This window comes from Lactuca serriola, chromosome 1, assembly GCF_051521515.1.
Source record: "Lactuca serriola cultivar US96UC23 chromosome 1, Lser_US96UC23_V15, whole genome shotgun sequence".
Classification (NCBI taxonomy): Eukaryota; Viridiplantae; Streptophyta; class Magnoliopsida; order Asterales; family Asteraceae; genus Lactuca; species Lactuca serriola.
This window is the reverse complement of record NC_136408.1, coordinates 164,319,195-164,338,253: the sequence shown is the minus strand read 5'-3', so window position 1 is coordinate 164,338,253 and position 19,059 is coordinate 164,319,195.

Below are 19,059 nucleotides of genomic sequence, written 5' to 3'. Positions count from 1 at the left end.
TTAAGGAGAGTTTTCAAAAGAGAATTTAAAATGGTTTTCAAAAATAAGTAGAGGAGGACGCGGAGGTACGATCATCCGGAGCCAATAAGTAGCCCCAAGGTACCATACAAGTTATTTGTTTATGAGATATGATAGAACAACATGCTAGTACTAGGCTAGGGATCTTTAGGAATTGCATGATAGAGTTGCCTGATTTATGATGCCTGCTAGCCTAGGATTCCTTTTGTATGAGATTTTCAGTTTTCATCTAGGGGTGAGGGTTGATTGCTTGTTATGTATGTTCATCTCTAGGGTGTTGTGGTGATACTTGATATAAATATGGGTAGGTGTGGAAGGTAGTATGGGCCCGTACTAATGAAAGCACAGGACCCATACGCGTATCAAGGAAGTCACAACCCCTAGGGTTGGGTTGGGGGTTGGTTCCCGGGTTAGTGGGAATTATCTGCTGTTTTGCAGTGTTTTCAGTATGGTGGTTACAAGGCATGATGGGAGTGCATCCGGGTCAGTATCGGGAGCAAGGGAGGGCGTTCAGGGTGGATCGGTGCCACCCGAGGTCATCGGTCAGATGAGCACGGATGAGTTGGACACCAGGATTCGGGAGATCCTACATGATGAGGTTGTTGCGATGTTCTGAGCTGATTTACCGGAACTGTTTAGGTCGATCAAGACCGCTATGGCTGAGTACTTTGATGAGCGATATGCAGCTCTTACGGAGACGGCTGTCGCGGCGGCTACAGTGGATGTAGCAGCGGCAGGAGGAGGACCCAGTAGAGTTTTTCAGTATCAGGACTTTGATAACATCAAGCCCCCTACCTTCGATGTAGTTCAGGATCCGATTGTTGCGATGAAATGGTTGTCAGACGTGGAGGGATGTTTCTTCATGTGTTCATGCCCTACTGATCAGAGGGTGAGGTGTGCTCTGAACATGTTAAGGCTTGGGGTGAAGGATTTGTGGAGATTGACTACGGGGTTTTATTCTGATGCACAGCGGGCTGCTGTTACTTGGGATCAGTTCTGAGACATGTTTAGTACTCGTTATGTTCCACGGGTGGAGCGAGAGAGATTGGCTCAGGAGTTTTTGGAGCTGAAGCAGGATTCTGAATCGGTGACGGAGTCACCAAGATGTTCACGGAAAGGGCGATGTTTTGCCCGAAGTTTTCTTCAGAGCAGGCTCAGATGTCCCGATATCTGAGTATGCTCAAGAGGCACATCAGGCAGTTTGTGTCCACGCAGAGATGTGATACCTTATTAGAGTTGTAGGAGGCCACCAGGTGACGTGAGTTAGAGATTGAGTTGCAGTTGAGGGAGCAAAGGCAGGCCCCGACGCAGTCGTAGCCGGTGCCGAAACGGTGCAAGACCGTTGATTCTAGGTTGGGAGATCAGAGTAGCCACACTTGTGGGAATTGGGGGAAGGGCCACACCGGAGTTTGTAGGTCCGGTGGTGCGTGCCGCAAGTGTTGGAGGGAGGGGAATTATGAGAGGAATTGCCGTCAGTCAGCCCCAATTCAGGATATGAGGATTTGTTATCAGTGCCATCAGGTTGGTCACATGAGGGCCAACTGTCCGCAGCTTACTGTAGGACCGATGCAGGCTCCAGCATCGGCCACTTTGAGGATTCCGGGTGGTGGTCAGGGTGGAGCGGAGCCCCCGAGGGCTCAGAGGCGCGCTTTCCAGCTCACAGCAGGGGAGGCCAGGGCAGATCCAGATGCAGTTGCGGGTATGTTTCCTTCTTGATATGTTGTTACCTTGTTGTTATGATAGAGCATTGTATATTTGCTAGTCTTGTTCGCATGATTCATGGTATTGTATTCGTTCTTCCTTTCATAGGTTATCGTATGATCGAGGGTCTTGGTATTGTGAGTGTTAGTAACTAGGAGTTGTAGGCAGTTAGCATCCAAGGGATTGATGGTCAGAATTTGGTTGCATGGTCTTGTTGTCGAGTATAGCAATTGTGCTTTGAGAAGTGTTCAGCAGGGAGTCGAACTCCCTTAGAGTTCGTGATGTGCGATGTCGGAACTTGATTTTGTGGAGGTTGGTCGTTTCAGAACCAGTTCAAGTATAAGAGAATTTGTTGAGTACGATTGTTTAAGTGATGCCGGTTGGGTCACCTGTGGTTCGTAGTCAGAGCTCTAAGTGGGGAGAATTGGAAAATTCTCAGGAGGATCGACAACATGAGAGGTCAATTAGCTGTTTGGGGTTTCAGCAGTGTTCAGTCAGCCAAGAGTGGGGCCTAGTATGAGTGAGTGGCAGACAAATGGGGCGGGATACAGACCAAGGTTTGCGGGAAAGGTGATTTGTTGTTGTGAGGCCTACGATTAGGCCAGGATCTTAGTAGGTGGGATGGAGTTAGAGTTCGGAACCCCTAGAGGGATAGAACAGTATGTATGGGAGAGATTCCCAGGAAGGATAGTTCAGGATGATGTTGTTGGATTAATGTCTAAGTCCATAACTATAATTGGTAAGACTTAACCCGACCCGGCATGGTCCATTAGGGTTGCATGACATCATGCATTTGGATAGACTATAATGAGAGAAATAAAACACTTATGGTTATTAATATATTGTAAGTTCTAGTGTATTAATAGTAAGAATAATAAGATTATTTAATTAGTATTGATCAAGAATTAATCTAGGATTAATTAAGTGATCAAAAGAAGACTAATTAAATATATGGAGTGATTGTGTAAATCATCCATACTTATATAGTGGGCTAATGCTCCATGGATTATCTAGTTGGGCTAAAACCCTTATGATGCTCCATGGATGCTCCATGGTGTATTTGTACCCATGGATCATGTAAATGAAAGGCCATGTCAATTAGGGTTTACATGGTGTAACCCTAACTATATATGCATCTTATTCTTGACCAAAATCGGCCGCTAGAGAGAGTAAAGAAAGGGCTAGCCGATTTTCATAAAGTGTAGAATTCTCTCAAGTTATTCCAAGTGTATTTGGTGTTGTGTGAACCATTTGAGGTGTCACACTTGAGGCACTTGGCACTCAAGCTTCATGAAGACTTTCTACATGAAAAAGGTATGTATTCTATCTTGTTATATCCATTGTTTTGTATGCTAGATTAGGATAATACCTTGGATGTTCATATTTGCATGTATAATAGAGAAAACATAGATCCAAGGTATTTAGGGTTGCATGTACACTTAGGAGTGTTAGAATGCTCAAAACCCAACAGTGGTATCAGAGCCTAGGCTTGTTTTCTTGTTATACTTGCAAAAGAAGCTGGAAAATCGAGTTTTGATGTTGTCTGCCCAGCAGACTCGCCGAGTCCATGAATGGACTCGCCGAGTCCAAGGCAAAAAGCATCCAACTCGCCGAGTTGGTTCGTGCACTCGACGAGTTGGACCCCCAGACAGCATAAATTCGACTTTTTTGGCTGGAATTGGACTAGGAACATTACCCTAAGATGTTTTTGGACTTATAAACTTGTTTTTGATGTGGTAATGCTCATGCTAATCCAATTTCAAAGATAATTGTCTATAGATTCATGTTTTGTATTAGTTTAAGGTTTAGACTAATTACATGAAAAAGTTTGATTTGAATTATCTTATTCTTATGAGTTGCTTAGATTAATAGAAAAGTTGAGTGAAATAGTTGTTTTCAATCCAAATTAATCTAAGAGTTGATTCTAAAATGTGTTTTTGTAACTTGTCCTCAAGTTATATGAAAAGTCACATTTAAGTTTCATAAAACTCATAAAAGTTGGCAAACGTTACAAAATGAAGAGTCTAGTTTTAATTAAATGGTGTTATGACACCATAATTTGTCCTCAAGTTATGGAGGACCAAGAGTCTCTTCATTAAATAATAAATAAAAAAAGTGTAACCTTAATTAATTCCATAAGTTATAAGATAAAGATAAGATTAATTCTTTTATTAGTTTAAAGTCTTCCATAACTTGTCCTCAAGTTATAGAACTTGAAGAGTTTTTGGATTAAAACTACTTTAAACATATAAGTTATGGAATTAATTAGTTTTGAATAGTTTCAAAACTTGCCCTCAAGTTTTGGAATTTGTAAATTTTTCTCTTATGAATACTTTAATTCCATGTTAGCCCTTAGAATTTTAAAGAGTTAAAATTCAACCCTTATACTTTATAATATTATAAGTTAATAATATTTATATATATATATATATATGTATAAGAGCAAGTCAGTCTTACCGTTAGTAGGCCTCATTCACGAAGTCGGTCTATAAGGCGGGTATAAGGTTACTGCCTATAAAATGGCTGTTTAATGGGTGTCCACTCTCACCCACCGCTTCCTTGACCGGTGGAGGGTCGTTAGCCGAACGGGTTTGACAGGTGTGATCACATCTTGGAGATGTAGTCACATATTGACAAGCCGGGAGAGTTGGGTGTCAAAGTCTTGAGAAAGTTGGTGGCTCAACTACTTTCTAAGTCACATAGTGAGTTCCTTTGGAACGCTTATGAAACAGACTATGACAAGACCCTTAATGATCTTATCTATTTGATAAGATCAACTTCCTAAAACTTTATGGGCATTGACAATGATGACATTGGATATCTAGTAAAGCTCTCTCTTCCCAGTGGAAAGGGATCGGCCATAGTCAACTAGGTTGACCAAATGCTAAAGAGAAAAGCTAAGTCTGTGATAGTCCCGTGTACCATTACCAAAGGGTCCATATGTTTATATTGCCAAAGGAAGGGGCATTGGTTGCGAATCTGCCAATTTACCTAAGGGTGTTAAAGTCAATAAGTTTGACTCTACTTTAGGTAAAGTCCACTGTCTAACTCTGCTAAGTTTCTATTCTGAGATTCTTATTACATGATGTGACTGGGTCACATGTTGATGTTTTAAGAATCAAAGAAAAGTAAAGGAACTTAAAGAAAGAATATGTTGAATCTGATCACGTATATGGATTTCTATCGCGTAGTTTGAAGATCGGATTCTTGAGCTACTTCTTAGGAGTTATGAGATTTTGTTTAGGAATAGATAACAACAAGTTTTCATATGGATTGTAAGGATAAGTTTTTCCGCAAGGTTTTAAAATAAAAGGATATTTTTATTTTATTTATTTTATGTATCCTTATAATGGCATTTGTGAAAATCTGTGTTGCTTATAAGATTCCATTAATAGAAAGAGTTGAAATATGAAATTGATTCTTTCATTTGTGATAATGTCTAAATTTACCAAGTAAGGAAAGATTCTCATCACCCAAGTTTCAATTGGACCAGAATTTGGAATCATGCAAGTTGTATAACATGATGAATGAGAACTTTCAAGTATTGGAAAAATTAAGACTAATTACTCGTTCACATGGATGTGTGAGTCAAGTAAAGGACTAAGGGATCGAGTACACATTCTTGTGCACTGATTAAGTCCACCACAAAAGATTGATAAGACTATTCGTCATAGTTTACTAAAGCTCAGTAAATATTATTATACTTACAAGCTTAAATGTAACTCTGAGACACTGGAAAAGGTTCCAATGTATGGCAGAGCGAATAAGAAGAATCAAATCAGGTTGAAGGATAAAAGTTTCTCAAATCTAAAAAGATGGGAGAGTACTTTCGTATCAGTTTTTATGATCATCTTAATGATTTAGAGACCTTATCATAATTCAACCTCTAAGTGCTTTCTTATAGCTAAGAAGAGGAACTATGAATTGTTGAAGTGGTTAAATCAAGAAGATGATTCATACTTCGTTCCGAAAACAATTCTTAGAGTCATACTCCAAGATTGTAACTTGAGTGACATGTATTAAGGAAGGTTTAAAACAATTGTTAAATGTAAGAGTAAAAGTTTTCTACTCTTGTACATTTGAAATTGGTAAGTTGTGATGTTTTGGATAAAACAAAGACCAACTATGTGACAACCCGAAATTTTCCATTCAAATCAAACCATTTCAATCCAATAGAAGTAGAGCAGTTACAGTGAGAATTCAAACTTTTGGAGTAAGTTTGGCAGTTTTAGGGTTTTACACCTAAGGAGTTATTAGGAGAGTGGGTGCATTAGGATTTTGTGCAACACTGTAATTCCATTACTCTAGGTCATTAGAATCCACTCCGAGAATAGAAATATTTTCTGCCAAAAATCTCTGGACTATAAATAGAATTCTGAACCAAATTGGTTCATTATTTGATTTCCATTTAGAGAAAAGCCAAATACTCTCTCACGGATCTTCGGGTTTTCATCCCAGATTGTGAGTCTACTTCCCTAAATGTGTTTTAATACTTGTTATATGCTTTATAACATTGTTTACATGTCCAAAACACTAGATCCGGGAGTTTACCGCCCAAGAACGTTCTTGGGGAGTAAACTCCAAAATCAAGCCTAAAGGCCACATAGTCCCATTTCCGTGTTAGGCATCTATCTAAGGACCTAGTGAATGATCATTGGAGGCTAGAAACAAATCAAAATCACTTAGTTTGAGGAGTTTACGGCCAAGGAACCACCTCTTGGGCCGTAAACTCCAAGTAAAGGGCACAAATGAGTGCCTTGTGATCCCTAGCCTTAGAACAAACACCTAGAAGCTTTACACTCATGATTTATGCCATCACAAACCCTTAGAAATCATTTCTATAAGGGAGTTTACGGCCAAGAAACTCCTTGGGCCGTAAACTCCAAGTTTTAGGTTCCAAAATGCCTTTAAACTCTTCCTAAGGCTTAGTATTCATTTTTGGCATGTACCTTAATGTGTTTAAGACCTAGAAAACACATAAAAAGCATAAGTGTTTGAGAGTTTATGGCCAAGAGTATTTCTTGGGCCGTAAACTCCTTAAATGGGGTCAAAGGACACCCTAAACACTTCCATAGGCCAAGAAACTTTTAGGGAAAGTACTTAGAGGAGATATGGACTAGTTAAAATTCTTAAGACCTCATGTGTGAGGGAGTTTACGGCCCAAAGAGTTCTATGGCCGTAAAATCCATCAAATGGTCCCATTTAGTGCCTTAAACCTCCCTTAATCCAAGTATTGAAGCCTAGACTTGTTCCTAGAATTGTTAGACACTTGAAAAGACAATAAGAACCCTCCCAAGGGAGTTTACGGCCGTAAACTCCAAGGGAAAAGGGTCTTTGGGCCGTAAACTCCCCTTAGGAGTCAATATGGTGCCTTAAACTCTTGCCTAGCCTTGAAACAATTCCCCTCTAAAGTTGTAGTACTTCTAAACTCCATTTCATGGCTTGTTTGAGAGTTTACGGCCAGGAGCCTACTCCCCTGGGCCGTAAACTCTAATGATTATGGTCTTTTGACCTTAAACTCTCATTAGGGGCATTGCACTCCTTTATTGCAACCCATTTGCCTCCTAGCACTTGACCAAAAGTGTTGTCCTCGCGCTTAAATGTTATTACTTGTGTAATTAGTGTTATAATCACTAAATATTTATATACATATGTCTTCATATGTAATTAGGATCATTGTGTGTGTCTAAGTCATCAGTTGACACCAAGCACTTGTCCGATCCTTCCGTACGATAACAGCCCGTTCATTTCCAGTCACATACTGCAGGTGAGTTCATACCCCTTAACTAATGTTTTAAACTATTTCAAAGGTTTTATGGGGGGGGATACAAGTAGAATCATGCTACTTATTATGTCAATCACATGTGATTTGTAAGTAGGACATTATTACTTATTACATCAATCACATGTGATTAATATACAACATTCAAAAGATTTGGCTACTCATTAGCCGTTTTACCAAATACTTTTCCTTCAAAAGATTTTTATAAACATTTTATATGTTTTCAACTACTTGTTACACTGTACTTCTTACTCTGTTTATCATACTTCAAACTTATTTACAACCGTGTTTCAAACAAATGTTCCTTTATACTCAAAATTGTTTTATTATACTTATGCCTTCAAATTGTTTTATAGATTGACATCAAGTCGATTTCCTCTTAAAATAATATGTCTGTTTCAATTGTTTTACAAAACTTATTTATGCTTTTATTTTATTATAAATTGCATGCCTCTATATGTATAGTTATATAAGGAATGTTTAAAAGACTTAGGAAGACTATCCACCCTATTTCCTTTTCGCGCCTTGAGATGTGGTCTGGTGGGACATTGGGTATTCGTCCGAAGGTCGTTTAAAGATTTGTTATATATCATGTGTACATATATAGTCATAAAGGGTCTTTCCAGTTCATCCTATGCCCCTGGGTAGTAAGGGTATACATCCACGTCCATACGTACCACTTAGATTACTAGAAAGCTACCATAGGGGTAGTTTAGGAAGATACTAGAACCATTACTAGAACGCGATATCATACAATGAGTCAGTTCATTCATGAGTCAATACTTTCTAGAACAATGTTATACATTACATGTACAATTATACTAGGGCGAGAACATATACATCCATACTAGAACGTTTACAATTACTATACTTGCTAGATAGGGAGAACACACATTCTAGCTAGCACACGTAGAACTTTACCGTACTCTACTATAATATTTACATTATTATACTTATAGGAGTACTTGTGCATAGATATATCAGTAGGAGTCCTATTACATTTTATATGTATCGACTCTGTTATTAAATCCGTGTTCTTATCTTTACCTTGTGATAAAATCACATAATCGACGAGATAGAATGGATTATTATCCTAGTACCAAAGGATACGTATTGAGGGATTGACCATTCCTAGAATCTCTGTTAGCTACAGAGGTAAAAGTACATCCACGGATGTCAAACGGTTGGTACCATTACAGGTACGCAATTAAGGGATTGACTATTCCTATACCCAGCTGTTAGCAACAGAGGTAAGAGTACATCTACGGATGGCTTAAAGTTAACAATGATAGTTACCCTAGTACAAAAGGGTAATATTCAGAACAGTCAGGTCTTGGTAGAAGACTACATTCAAAACAGTTAGGTCTTGGTAGAAGACTACATTCAGAACAGTCAGGTCTTGGTAGAAGACTACATTCAGAACAGTTAGGTCTTGGTAGAAGACTACATTCAGAACAGTTAGGTCTTGGTAGAAGACTACATTCAGAACAGTTAGGTCTTGGTAGAAGACTGTTGGATTAGTGTCTAAGTCAGTAACCGTATTTGGTATATACTTGACCCGAGTGTGCATGGTCCTTTTGGGTTGCCTTCACCAAAGCAACTTGACAAGGTAATTTGATAAGAGAGAGGAGATATTATGATTTATTAATATATTATAAGAATAATATATTAAAGGAGAAATCATATTTATTTAATTAGTATTAGTCATAAATTAATTAAGAATTAATTTGGTGACTAAAAGAGATTAATTAAATAAAAGGGTATAAACTGTCAAATGTGTGATAGTTGAGTTTTGGGCTAGGAAACCTAATGGGCTAAGGGGGAACGAAATTATGATGAAGGATCATCATATTTTCGTCCAAGGCCTCATTCCATAAGGTTCCTTGGGCTGCTTGGTGGCTAAGCTGTCCATTAGGGTTTTTGACTAAAACCCTAGCACCCTATAGTATAAATACATGCCCTATGCTTCAATTTAAGGCCACTTGATTCCAAGGAAACCCTAGGGCCGAAATTAGCATCATTCTCTCTCTCTCTTAGTTGCCTTCTTGCTTCAAGGTGTTTGTGAGCCATTAGAGGCACTACAATTGTGGTGCTTGCTTTCAAGAGTTCAAGAGAGTTCAAGAGATCAAGGAAACTAGTTGTTATTGCTATATAACAACAAAGGTATGTTTACTACACTTCTATGTGATTTTCGAAAATTATAGAAGCATGCCAGGGTTTATTTTGTGTTCATAAAGTTGTATGTCTCATAGTGAAAACATAGATCCAACTAGGGTTGCATGCACACATAGGATTGTTTGTATAAAACCTAACAGTGGTATCAGAGCCATTGGTTTTTTGTTTTCAATTGGATTTGATGCATATTATGAATTTGACAAATTAGGGTTTATGGCAAGTAAACCCTAGGGCTTGGTGATTTTCGCAAATTAGGGTTGCAAAACCCTAGTTGGCGATTTTTTGATAAGGTTCTTAAACTCTTTTTGCCTAGCCTCCAAATTTCGAAATTAGGGTTAAGAAACCCTAGGGATTTCGAAATTCCCTTCCCCCCCAAGATAAGATCCCAAGATTTTAGGGATTTGGATATTGCTATCTTTATGATTATCCATTTAATTGTTTAAACTAGATAATTGAAGATCTTGTATTATCCTTTCCATATATTTAAAAATCTAGGGGATAAAAGGATTAATTAAATTAATAATTTAATTTTATGATAAACCTTAAAGATTTAATAGTTCAAATTAATTGTTTAATTTTGATAATTATTAAATCAAAGTTTTCTTGGTGTTTAAAATTCTTTAAATTAAATAGCCTTAATATCCGAAAATTTTAAATACACATTAAGATACTAGTATTTTGAAATGCTTTAAAATACACCCTTATACAATTATGATATTATAAGATTAATTATTATATATGTATAAGAATAAGCTAGTCTTATCGCTAGTAGGCCTCATTCACGAAGCCGGTCTATAAGGTGGGTATAAGGTTGCTGCCTATAAAATGGCGCTTAATGGATGTACACTCACATCTACCGCTTGCTTGACTGGTGGAGGGTCGTTAGCCGAACGGATAGGATAGGGCACTTGATTCCTCATTAAAAGTATAATGGAAATATTAAAGTAACTACATTGTTTTACAAATTCCCACTCTTAGTTACTTTAGGGTAAAATGTGAAAATGATGCTAATCCATGGAATTACACTTCGTACCCTTGTCAAACGTTGATGGAGCGCGTGTGGTTAACCGGCACATCAATTTGGGGATGACATAGGTAGCGAAGGGTGACTCGATGTTTGTCATAGATCAATGGAGCGTGCGTGGTTTACCGGCACATTGATTAGGTGATAGTAACGTTGAGTGCACCACGTTAATTCGCATGGTTATTCACAAATTTGTTTGCGATCCTCGGCATCCCAGTCGCAAATGTGAAATGCATATCGAGATTTAAACATGCCATTGAAAAGTTCAATGAATCTCAAAGATCTAGGAGTTTTCAATACATTTAAAACCTAAATTGCTTTTTCGTTTTTCATGGTGAGAATTAGTGAATCGTCATTCACTTACCTTCAAGTTATTTACTTTTAGAGTACGGCATCCCTTTCTAAGTTGTAAATAATGTTGTTGGATCCTAGCCCTAATTTCTCATTTGGGTGTTTAATTAGGGATTCATTTCTAATCAAGCTTTGTCCCTTTCTTTTTCAGATGTCTGCTAACAACAACAACAACAACGCTTCTGGGTCATTCTCATTGATGAACTTGTGTCAGAAAGTGACATTTGACGGTTCAAACTTCAACGAGTGGATGAGATACATTCGCATGATCACACGCTACGAGGACAAAGAATATGTCCTCGATGAAAAGCTTGAGAAGATCATCCCAGATGTTGCTACTCCTGAGGAACTGGCCGCCTTTGAGGCCCACGAGCGTGATGCCACAAAAGTTCACTGCATCATGCTGGCCACCATGAACCTCGAACTCCAAAAGTCCTATGAGGACATGTATCCATATGAAATGCATCAGGATTTGCTGGACAGGTATCACCAGAGCGCGAGGCAAGAGCGCTATGAGATCATTACTAACATGATCACCGCTAAGATGGGGAGTGGAGAATCCCTAACCTCTCATTTGCAGAAAATGCAGAGGTATGTTGATCGTCTTCTCAAACTTAATGTTAAGTTTGATGAGGATTTGGCTATCGACATAATCCTCCACTCCTTGCCCTCCTGCTACAATCAGTTTAGGATGACCTACCATATGAACAAAGAGGAGGTCTCCTTGAGCAAGCTCCAAGGACTTTTGAGGACTGCTGAGAGCAACCTCAAAGACAAATCCGTTGCACCGTCCCCTGCTGTGGCCGCTCCTGTGATGGCAATAGGTCAAGGAAAGGGTAAAAAGAGGAAGGCACCATGTAAGAGCCACCATAAGGTGAAACCCCGTGATGGTTCGTCATCAAGTGGGACCAAAGCAGGCCCCATTAAACCCTCTTCCGATCCTAAAGAAGCAGAGTGCTTCTATTGCCACCAAAAGGGCCACTGGAAGCGAAGCTGCCCACAATATCTGCAGGACATAAGAGATGGGAAGATCAAGCCCACATTTGCAGGTATGTATTCTATTAAATCTAATAACTCATCATTTGCTACTTCATGGGTTCTTGATACAGGATGTGGTTACCACATTTGTTCTGATTTGCAGGGCCTAAAAAGAAGTAGGGAGATGGAGCATGGGAAGATGAACCTGATTATGGGAAACAGAAGATCGTCGCCTGTGACCAAAGTCGGTGTTTATTCTTTAGTGTTAAGTAATGGGTTAGGAATAGATTTAGAGAATTGCTGTTATTCGCCAGATATGGCAAGAAACATTATTTCTTTTCATGGGTTGTTTAGACAAGGTTTCAGATATTCTTTTGATAATAGTGATGGTTCTATTAATGTTTATTTGAATGGTGTCTTTTATTTCAATGCATTACCTTGTAATGGGATTTATGAATCAGTGATGATTGTTGATAATTTTGGAAATAATGTTTTAAATATTGATTCGTCTACTAGTCTAGACAAAGCATGCTTGTGGCATTGTCGTCTTGGCCATGTCAACAAGAAACGCATAGCCCAACTCCAAAAGGATGGAGTGTTGGAGTCATTCGACCTTAGGGACGATGACACGTGTGAGTCTTGTTTACTTGGGAAGATGACCAAGTCACCCTTTACTGGCAATTGTGAAAGGGGTGAGGGTTTATTGGATCTCATACACACCGATGTGTGTGGGCCCTTTAGATCCACCACAAGGGATGCTTGCCGCTTCTACGTGACTTTTACAGATGATTATAGCAGATATGGATATATCTACTTGATCAAGCAAAAGTCGGAAACCTTTGAAAAGTTCAAAGAGTTTAAGAATGAAGTGGAGAATCAGCTGGGCAGGAAAATCAAGATGCTTCGGTCAGACCGAGGAGGAGAGTACCTAAGTCTTGAGTTTCACGACTATCTAAAAGAATGTGGAATCGTTTCGCAATTGACGCCTCCGAGAACGCCACAATTGAATGGTGTGGCTGAGAGACGTAATCGGACCTTGTTGGACATGGTTCGTTCTATGATGAGTCGGACTTCGCTACCAATAGCTTTCTGGGGGTATGCCTTAGAGACTGCCGCCCATATACTTAACTTAGTTCCCACTAAGAAGGTTTCCAAGACTCCTCACGAAATGTGGACAGGGAAGGCTCCCTCGTTGGCACATATCAAGGTTTGGGGTTGTGAGGCTTTCGTAAGACGAGAGACTCACGACAAACTAGAACCTCGCAGTGAGAAGTGTTATTTCATCGGCTATCCGCAGAAGTCTTTTGGCTACCTTTTCTATAGACCGAGTGACAATGTTGTCTTCGTTGCTAGAAGAGGGGTTTTCCGAGAAAGGGAATTAATAAGCCAAGAAGACAGTGGGAGGCAAATTGAACTTGAAGAAATTCAAGATCAAAGCGATGAAGGAACCTCGGACACTGGCACTCAACTTGAGGAGGAAACTCCTGTTGAACCTATTGACGAGTCCCTACCTCTTCGACGTTCCACTAGGGCTAGCGTTCCACCCCAGTTTTATGGTTTTCATATTACTACTGAAGGGGATACATTTATTAGTGATAGTACACTAGTAAATTTGGATGAACCTAGCAGCTATAAGGAAGCCATGGCAGGCCCGGAGTCTGCAAAATGGAAAGAGGCTATGGACAGCGAGATTCAGTCCATGTACGACAACCAAGTTTGGAATTTGGTTGATAATGTACCGGGTCGTAAGACAGTCGGGTGCAAGTGGATCTTCAAAAAGAAGACGGACATGGATGGGAAAGTGCATACTTATAAAGCGCGGTTGGTTGCGAAGGGCTTTACTCAAACTCCCGGAGTTGACTATGATGAGACCTTCTCACCAGTTGCGAAAATAAAGTCTATTAGGGTGATGCTTGCCATAGCTGCGTTTCATGATTATGAAATATGGCAGATGGACGTGAAAACCGCTTTCCTTAATGGAAAGTTGGCTGAGGATGTCTTTATGAATCAGCCAGAAGGTTTTGTCGATGTGAAGCATCCGAATAGAGTACGCAAGCTTGAGAAATCTATTTATGGATTGAAACAAGCATCTCGCAGATGGAATCTTTGTTTTGACGAGAAGGTTAAAGAGTTTGGCTTTCTGCGAAGCGAAGATGAATCTTGTGTGTATGTCAAAGCCAGTGGGAGTATAGTAAGCTTCCTCGTATTGTATGTCGACGACATACTACTCATAGGAAACGATGTCCCAACCTTGCAGGAAGTCAAGTCCTGGCTTGGGAAATGCTTCGCTATGAAGGACCTCGGAGAAGCCGCTTATATTCTGGGAATAAGAATAGTAAGAAACAGGGAAAAGAGACTGATAGGACTCAGTCAGGATACATACTTGGAAAAGGTACTAAAGCGTTTTAGTATGGAAAATTCCAAGAAAGGGGAGTTGCCAATCCAAAGCAATACCAAGCTGAGTAAGACTCAGAGCCCGAGTACAGAGACAGAGATAGCTGATATGAGCCGAGTACCTTACGCTTCCGCAGTAGGCTCTATCATGTACGCTATGACTTGTACTCGCCCTGATGTGGCCTTCGCTTTAAGCATGGTCAGCAGATATCAAGGGAATCCTGGTAGGGCACATTGGATTGCGGTTAAGAATATTCTTAAGTACCTTCGGAGGACCAAGGGATGGTTTCTAGTCCTCGGTGGGAGTGATGACTTAAGGGTACGAGGGTACAGTGATGCTAGTTTTCAGACGGATCGGGATAACTTCCGATCACAGTCAGGCTGGGTCTTTACCCTAAATGGAGGAGCAGTGACTTGGAAAAGTTCCAAGCAAGAGACCGTAGCTGATTCAACGTGCGAATCAGAGTATATTGCGGCGAGCGAAGCGTCAAAGGAGGCTATATGGCTGAAGAACTTCATTGGAGACCTTGGAGTTGTGCCATCCATAAAAGAGCCCGTGGAAATTTTCTGTGATAATGAAGGAGCGGTTGCCTTAACCAAGGAACCGAGGGATCATGGCAGATCTCGACATATCGACAGGAAATACCACTTTATTAGACATCGGGTAGAAGAGGGACTCCTCGTTGTGAAGAGGGTATCGTCAGAAGATAACCCAGCAGATCCCCTTACAAAGGGACTGAGTAGGGTCAAGCATTTGCAGCACGCTAGGAGCGTAGGGCTGAAGGACGATATTAGTTTAGATTAGATAGGTAGAAAACTTGTAATAGATAATGTTATATTCAACAAATGATGATTAAATAAAGGTGTGTTATTTATAAGAAAGTTTCTATCTTGTGTTGATTATTTATCTATTGTGTCGATTTTGCATGTTTTGACTTCCTGAATAATAAGATTATTCGAACAGTTCACAATCGCTCATATGTTGGAAGTAGATATGAAGGAAGATTGTCATAAATTTGTTTGTAGATTGTCTGAAAGGTTTTAGACATAGCAAAGGTTTGCTGCAAAGTTTATGAGTGCTTATGAAATCTGTATTGAGCATTGAAATAGACCCACACTTGCTGGTATTACTTCATGAATGTTATCACAAGTGATCGCAAGATGATAATATCATATAATCTTTAAACCTAGAGATATGGTTATTGTTTACTAGTTGATTATACATTGATAATACGAAAACGCATCAGTAACTTGATGTTATAAAACGTATTATTGTGTGTGGTTTAACTAGTAAATGATAAAGGCATATTAGTCAACGTTTTCTGTTCCTTTTATTCTATGAGGATAAAAGCGATATCTCGGCCACTTGATAATTTGGTTTGACTTATGTGCCGGGCCCGGTCAGGATAAAGTTGATGTGTTCAACTGAGTTCTATGTCGAACAAATCAGAGATCAAGAAATAGAGTGCTAGACAATAAGTATTGTTAGCATGATATCTAGAACAGAGGATTATACGATCCCTTATCTGAAGGACAGATTATTGGTCAGAGTTGACAGCGGCTATTGAAAGCTACGATTGCTATCGGGTACGGAAGTTATACGTGAGATATAGTTACTAGACTTATCCAAGTGGGAGACTGTTGGATTAGTGTCTAAGTCAGTAACCGTATTTGGTATATACTTGACCCGAGTGTGCATGGTCCTTTTGGGTTGCCTTCACCAAAGCAACTTGACAAGGTAATTTGATAAGAGAGAGGAGATATTATGATTTATTAATATATTATAAGAATAATATATTAAAGGAGAAATCATATTTATTTAATTAGTATTAGTCATAAATTAATTAAGAATTAATTTGGTGACTAAAAGAGATTAATTAAATAAAAGGGTATAAACTGTCAAATGTGTGATAGTTGAGTTTTGGGCTAGGAAACCTAATGGGCTAAGGGGGAACGAAATTATGATGAAGGATCATCATATTTTCGTCCAAGGCCTCATTCCATAAGGTTCCTTGGGCTGCTTGGTGGCTAAGCTGTCCATTAGGGTTTTTGACTAAAACCCTAGCACCCTATAGTATAAATACATGCCCTATGCTTCAATTTAAGGCCACTTGATTCCAAGGAAACCCTAGGGCCGAAATTAGCATCATTCTCTCTCTCTCTTAGTTGCCTTCTTGCTTCAAGGTGTTTGTGAGCCATTAGAGGCACTACAATTGTGGTGCTTGCTTTCAAGAGTTCAAGAGAGTTCAAGAGATCAAGGAAACTAGTTGTTATTGCTATATAACAACAAAGGTATGTTTACTACACTTCTATGTGATTTTCGAAAATTATAGAAGCATGCCAGGGTTTATTTTGTGTTCATAAAGTTGTATGTCTCATAGTGAAAACATAGATCCAACTAGGGTTGCATGCACACATAGGATTGTTTGTATAAAACCTAACAAAGACTACATACAGAACAGTTAAGTCTTGGTAGAAGACTACACACAGAACAATTAAGTCTTGGTAGAAGACTCCTTTTTGTTACTAATAGGAATCATAGGGATTTCTAGGGATTTTCAAACATTTACAGTTGAGATACAAACATTTTCATACTTATACTAGCTTTCTTTCAAAGTAATGTCAAGTCTTAGAAATTATAAGTTTTCACAAATTAAGACACATTAATACTTATGATCTCACCAGCTTTATAGCTGATACTCGCTTTCAAAATTACTTGTATCCTCATGTCATCATAGACAGGTACCGATGCAAGGAGAAAGGAAGATGAAGCTTATTCAAGACTTATCTTTCATTTTGATTTATGCTTTAGTGTTTATCAAAATTTGACAGAATACAATTGTATAATAATTATTTTATTAATGCAATGGATGATGTTGTTTCTTGTTTACTACTTTACATTGTTGTTGATATTAAACATGACGTCCTCCGCCCCAGAACGTTTCCGCCGTTCTCGGTTTTGGGGTGTGACAAACTAAGGCCAATTGTGTGAAGTGTTTGTCTTGATTAGAATCCGCACTATCTCTTGGATGTTTGACAAGGGAGTCTTATATGTCAAGAGGATAGTGGGAGTCTTAAAGGTCTTGAAAGTCTCAAGAACTAATCAAGAATAAAACCTGAAGTTCTTCACTAGCACACGACTTGAGGTTTATAAGCTATCGTACTGACATATTTTGTGCCCATTCTAGTTAAAGTTGGCTTTGCATATGAGTTCTTAGAGTTCTCAATTGGTTGCATAACAACTTAGAAGCAATGCCAGGCCCTTGAGCTGCCAGGTGGCAAGAAATTAAGATTGAGTTCAATCCATATGAGTTTGGATTTGTCATTATCCTTGTCTTGTGACTATGGTTTTGAAAAATTCACATGGATAAGAACACATACACCATTAAATCTAAGTGTCATAAGGTTTATCTCCGATTCATGAAAATGATGGTGAGGAAACACTTTCACCAAGTAGATTTTAGTTAGATAGCAATTGTGATATTTGCATTCTCAAAGTCGTTAGTGGAGCGTGTGTGGTTTACCAGCACACTAACTTGGACTTGTGAGAAGTGGCAAAAAAGTCTAACTATTATGATTACGGCATCCCTCTTCATAATTGTTTTGATACACAAGTGTGTTATCTAAGGGATGGTGTATGATTTTGATAAAGTTTTATCAAAACAATCTAGCATCATAAATCTGAACTTTGGTAAGAAAGTCAATGAAGTATTGATTTCTAGAAGTCCAGCTGATTTCAGAGTACATGTCAAAGCTAGTGGGAGCGTAAGCGTTATGCTAATAATCATCATGTTAGTGGGAGCATGATAATTATGATAAAGGTTGCAAGTTAGCAATGTTAATTATAGAAAACAAAAGGTCTCAATTGGGAAAAGTTGTTTTGCTATAATTAAGGGAGAGGAAATTATACTTCATCCCAAATCTAAAAGCTTAGATTGAGGTTTTTAATCGTATTTAGTCAAGAATATATATGAATTTCATGTTGGAATGGCTCAACATAAGGAAATTCTATATATGGGTCCATTATTTGCGTTCTAAAATTCGATTATGATTATGACATCCCTTTTCATAATCTGAATTATGAGAACTTGGTAAATAGAAATGGAAATATTATAGCAAAAGACTGGTTTAGTCTTTATGTGAGACATCATGAATCGTGTCCCATATACTTCGGATATAGGATTGATTACATGTGCTATATTCATCCTTTCTAAAAAAATTTCCAAATGCCCGGGGCATTAAGAAGGGAAAAGGTCTAGAATTGGATATGACTAAAATGATTAAGCAATTGTTGAGGACAATCTAAGGTTTACCAAGGATTGGTTGCTCAAGGACAGTTGGAAGTATAGTGTTGACTTTGGAAGGACCATATCGACATAATCTGTAAGGAGGCAACTCTTGTTTAGAAGTGATAGTCAAAATGGAATCTGGAAGGATGTTTCGATGGAGCTGATCTCCTTTGGAATGCTCTGTAATGGTTGTTGTCAAGTCTTTCTGACTTTGTGCATAATCATTACAAGAAGATCAATGCATATAAGTTTAGAATCTAACAGATTTCAGTAAATGATATGAATTTGGAATTCTTGCATTTGCAGTAAGGATTTGGAGCTGTGAAAGAGGATCATTAGAGTTATGT